Source organism: Corvus brachyrhynchos, unplaced genomic scaffold (genome assembly GCF_000691975.1).
Source record: "Corvus brachyrhynchos isolate BGI_N302 unplaced genomic scaffold, ASM69197v1 scaffold46, whole genome shotgun sequence".
In the NCBI taxonomy this organism is placed as follows: Eukaryota; Metazoa; Chordata; class Aves; order Passeriformes; family Corvidae; genus Corvus; species Corvus brachyrhynchos.
Window position 1 is genome coordinate 763579 of NW_008238838.1, and position 5510 is coordinate 769088.

The 5510-nt window shown below is 51.3% G+C and overlaps 1 protein-coding gene across 3 annotated transcripts in view; it reads right to left on the reverse strand.

Annotated features, from left to right (window-relative positions):
* Positions 1-5510, reverse strand: part of FLI1 (Fli-1 proto-oncogene, ETS transcription factor) — an 89680-nt gene that overhangs the window by 66601 nt on the left and 17569 nt on the right. The window lies entirely within an intron of this gene.

Below are 5510 nucleotides of genomic sequence, written 5' to 3' on the forward strand. Positions count from 1 at the left end.
GGAGGAGGAGGAGGAGGAGGAGGAGGAGGAGGAGGAGAAGGAGGAAGGAGGCACCGTTTGTGGTAAGTTCAGCACCAGAGCCAGGTTTCCAGGTGGGTGTTACTGGTGGGGAGATACACATCAGTAATTATGTGGCCTGGTAATGAGAGGAAGGAAGAAAACAAGCAGAAAATGCATCAACATCTTGAAGGCTTTGATACCTGCGACTCAGCAGAGCAGATCAGGCACTGTCCTGTCACACACGGTGCTGTTCATACAATTTTTAGGGTGATAAAGGCACCCAAGACTTGGGTCCACCTCAGACAAATGATTCCCAACAGAGGCAGAAACCCACATTTGGGGCTGGTATTTTTGTCTGTATTTCAAGCCCAGCTATAAAAGTGCAGCCACAGCCTTGTCTGAAAGTGTTTGTTGGCTCAGAAGTGTCTTTGGGCCTCACCCAGGGTTGTGTGATGGCCCCCAGGCAGCTCTTTTTAGGAGCCAGAGCTTCATGTGCATGGGGAACGTGTGTTCAGGTGTGCACCAGAGCACAGGAGAGGCACGGGCAGGGGAGCAGACCTGCTGTCCAGGCCAGGTGAGGGATGTGAAGAGAATTTCCCATTTCTGGTGGAAATTGGCTCCAAATCAAGCTGTTGAACTAAACTTGATGTGTTAGAGCTGCTTTTTCTGGGTGCACATCCGTGCACACCAGGCTTCTGCAGCTTTAGGGGTTCGGCAAACCCACGAATATCTGAAACCCTGAGGTTAAGGCTCCCTTGGCTCCCTTGCCTCTCCTGCTGGTGTGTGTTTGTGCTGAGGTGGGACACAGGGTCTCTGTAAGGGCTCAGGTGAACTCAGGCACAAGGAGAGGTTTTTGTTTTTCAAGGGCAACTGATGAGGGGCTGTAAAGGAACCTCAGCCTCTGATGGCTTGTGGGGAACAAAAGACTGGGAGATGCTCTGTGCTGAGGATGTACATTGACGTGTTCTAGACCTGACCCCTCAGAGCAGATGGGAGCTGAACTCAAGAGGAAAAACCTCCTGTGAGTCCAGGAAGGAGAGCCCTGAAGGAAATAAACTCTGCTTCCTGCAAACCTTGCTCAAAATGCCCTTCCCCCAGCACATCGCACCTCTCCGTGTCATCTAAGAGCTCACCCCGAGGTGCAGCCTCCCCCCTGCTGCTCCTGACGGTGACACTGCAAGGAACAGCATCCTGCACCCCACAGAACTCCCCACAGAGATGCTGCCAGCAGGGACGGCAGCTGTTCCCTCCCCCATCCCATGGAAGGAATAGCCCAGAACTGAAATCAATAACTAAAATAAAGGCATGAAATCCTCAGGACATGCATTGCTACTCCTTCAAGTGACCACATCCTGTGAAGGTAAAGCAAATACACCAGGCTCTCAGCACCTCCTTAAAGCCTTAGAGCAAAGCTCCAAGGGCTTCAAATCCAAGCAATTGCATTGTTTTGTCGGGTAAAGGTTTACCTCAGAGCAATCATCCTGTTCTGAGCAGGAGAAAATACACTGCAGGCTCGGAAAAGGCTTTCCCAGTGCTTGCTGGCAAGTGGGAGTCAGCACTGAGCACTCTGAGCTGGCAGCACCCAGCAGGACACCGAGGCTGGAAGTTCGTGCTAAGGCAGGAGATGTCCCTTTGCACGTGGATCTCGAAGGGAAAATGAAGCAGCAACATCAAAATATCCCCATCAGAAAACCTTCCTAAATGGTTTTTGCTGTTCCACGTTAGAAAGTTATTATGCAATATAAATACCTTCGAACGGGGGTCAGGGGAGGAGGGAATATCACTGCTCATGCCCTGGAAATTCCAGGTGGGTTTGTTCCAAATTGCTTTTGAGGGACAGCACCACGGAAAGTCGTCCCTCAAGTCTTTGTGATTTATTTAATATTTTTCCAGTGTGGAGATGAGGAGTCAATGCCCTTTAGCAGGAAAGGCCATCCCTCAGGGGCCAAAGCCGGGGCCGTTAAAAAGAGCCAAACAGACACTAAAATTGCTCAAAAAGGAAACATTTTCTTAGTGTGAGATCCCGATGGCCAAGTTTGAGAGCGAGAGCGGACGCCTCCCGCTCACAAACGGCAGCGATTGCTCCAAAACGCAGCCCCACCCTTCGCTATGGCAACGCCAACACACGAGTCCTCCCCCCATTCAGGGACACGGCTGTCCTCCGCTTGAGTAATGCAAAATCCTCACTGAGGGGCTCTCCGATGGCCACAGCATCAGGGTAAATCTGTTTTCATGGAATGAAGGAAACAGCTAAACAAAATGTGCTTTTTCATGAACAGGCAGGCTCTGGCAAGTGTATTTACTTTAATTATTCTCCACGCATAAAGTGGAACTGAAACAATTAAAGCAGCCTGAAACCACACCATTTGTTATTGTGAGGAAGGCCGTGCATGAGCATCTCGCTGATGGTGAGATGGGCCCTTTTCTGATTTACTGTGAGACAATAAAAGCCAAGTCCCCCAAACACAATGCAAGTCAATCAAAGTGGGGTGTTAACCCAAAGAAGATGGGATTTGAATGTCTAGAGGCACAATAAAAATGTTGGCGACTATTTAAAATTAGTGCAAACACAAGAGTCAGGAGTTTCACTGGCTCCCATCACCATCTGCCAGGGCTGTTCACAGAATACGAGCAGAATGTGGAAATAACTCAGATTTCCTGCACTTCTTCCTCCACAAAACTCTTTGAGCATTGCTCCAGGGAGCACTTTCCCAGCCAGCCAGTTCCACTCCTGCCACGTATTAAACAGATTATTCAGAGAATGCAGCAAAAATCGCCACCAACCTCCTCAGCAGGTGATCTGATTCTCTGCAAGATAAATAACCCTTTGTGAATAAATAAAAATGTGTTCTAGGCCTGGTGCACTGGCTCAGCACTGTCACATGGGATGTCAGTCAGTGCGTGGTGGGGAATGATGACTTCAAGTCCTGAGCTGATCCTGTGTTTTATGTTTGTATCCATGGAATTCCCTGTTTGGGCTGACAGCTTGAGGACAATTCACACTCGCACACAGTGCCCACAAGGGATCCACATCCACAAGGACCATCCCAACCACATTTATTGCCTGGCCATGCCCTGTTTCCCCAGCATGGCTCTGAGCCCTTGGGACAGCTCAAGGCTCCAGTGGATTTATCCCTTCCCCTGCAGCAGGGCAGGTGTGCAGTTAAATTACTCCAGGGAGGTAAAACCAGCAGCCAGAGAGTCATCAAAACCCTTTCTGATAAAAAGATGAAGAGCAAAATACAAACCAAGTACTGGAGATTTCAGGGAAAGGGAGAGGTTTGCAAAGCAGGCTGGACCCAACCCCCGCACCTGCCTCTCTGCAGTGAAAGGCTCCAGCTCAATTAAAACAATTAGTCTGTGGAATAGTTTTGCATAGGCTTAAAAAAACAGTCACTTGTCAAATTTAAATTGCTAAAAAAGAAAATAATCTGGAGTGCACAGCCCTGTCCCAAATCTAGCACTTGTCCTCTCCCAGGTCAGGAATATTTCTGAGTTTGGGGTGGGAAGCGCCTGTCCCCGCACCGGAACTCAGATTTCATCTGGGCCCGCCCCGTGTTCTTGCTGCAGATGATGAAAGAACCTTTCCCTGTGTGTTTCTTGCTCTCCAGTCACTGATGTGCATCTTTCTGCCATACTTTCCCCAACACAAATGCAGAGCTCTGAGATAAATCAATGCCTCCGTGGGAGAGCAGAGCTGAGGCCACAATTGCTGTCAAATTGCTTTGCTCAGGATGTGCCCGGGTTTGCTTCACTGTGCCTTCGGAGCCGGACCCACCCTGCAGCACAGGTTAAATATAGAGCTCAGCACACCAAAAACATTGCAGCACCTCAAGCCACATCCTCTCATGCTGCCCTTCACCTGTGAGAAGCCAGGCAAGGGGGTCTCACCCTTCCTGCAGCAAATCTCTCAGTGTGGGGGGCTGGCACTCCTTGGGACCCACAGTTTTGCAGGAAAATTTGCAAGGAATCTCAGCTAATCCTTTGGGCAGGACAGGAGCACTGATCTCAGTGCACGGCACAGAAAGAGGGATCTCAGTGCACGGCACAGAAAGAGGGATCTCAGTGCAAGGCATTGTCAGAGGGGACATGGGGACATGGGGACCTGCAGAGTGCTGCTGGTTCTGGAACGGCGCAGGGAAGGAGCCCAGGAGCAGATCCTGCCCCTGGATCCAGTTTCTCCCAGCCCCACCAGTTCCATGATTCCCGCAGCAGCAGGGCAGCAGGGCAGGAGCAGAGCTGCTGCAGAGCAGTCCGAGGGCAGGCCCAGGCCCGGGGCAGTGACCTGGGATGTGGCCGAGTTCCTCCTTTGGCCGCAGCCTCCAACGTGACTGAGCCGAGCTCTCAGTGTCGCAGTTCCTCATCCGAAAACCACAGCCTGGGGGGAGCAGCTCAGTGCAACGGGGGACAGGAGCAGCTCCAGGGGCTCCAGGAGTTTGGGGGCAGATGGGAACAGTGCAGCTCTGCTCAGGGGATGGTGCGCGGGGCTCCTGGCCTGTGCAGAAAAGCAGGTCCATGTGTGCGCCGCAGCAAAGGCACAGATGGGGGATTTCTGCACTTTCACTGCACAATATTTAGGGCTCCACAAATCAAAGAAGGTTGTGGTGCATTAAATGTATCCTGAATGAGGCCCAGGTTACTTTTTTGCTACAGATCTGAGGAGGTGGAGGGGAAAACCTGTCTTATTCCAGCCATAGCTCCCAAATATTTGCTTTCAATGCTCCTGCTTTCTCCCTTCTTTTCTGACATTCACCCTTTCATTCCCTCTTTCCATTTTCTCTTCCTGCCCATCTCCTCCTTCCCTCCCCCTTCTCTTGAAACCTTTCCAAACCGTGCACTTGTCACAAGCTGCAATCTAGGGGAGACAGTTTCAGTTCCTGCCCATTTGCAGCTCCGTTCTACCCAGGCCAGCAAAATAAAAAAAAAAAAAAAAAAAAAAAAAAGAAAAAAAAAAGAAAAAAAAAAGAAAAAAAAAGCACTTTTAAGACGAGCTCGACACCCCACCCAGCCAGGCGATAGGCATCTTTCGAAATCCTCCAACCCAAACACACCCACAGCGTCTCTCGCTTCAAGGCTCCTCTGTTCGAGCGGCTTCTGTTCCGCAGCACTCCCTCAAGAAGAGCCCGTCAGAATCACACGAGGGTCCCCCAGAGCCAGCCCTGTGCTGCCTGGGCTCCGAGAAGCACCTCAGGGAGCTTGGAAAGGCTTGGTTTATCTTTCCAGGGACCGAAAGAGTGGCCGGTTGGCCGGGGGACAGGAGGGGGAACTGCACTCCTAGCCCCAGCAGCGTCCCTGGTTGCTCAAGGCCACCAGAGGTTGGTTATGTTGGTGGTTTATTTGCCACACTCCGCTTCCCTTTCCCCCAAACCGGGGTGATGTTTCTGCTCCAACCCGGGGCTTTTTCCGCGCCAAAAAACCCAAAAAAGTTGCTGGAGGAAACGCACGGGCGACCACCAGAGCCAGGGCCGGGCGAGGGATCGGGGCCAGGGGCACACGCACATCTGGGGCAG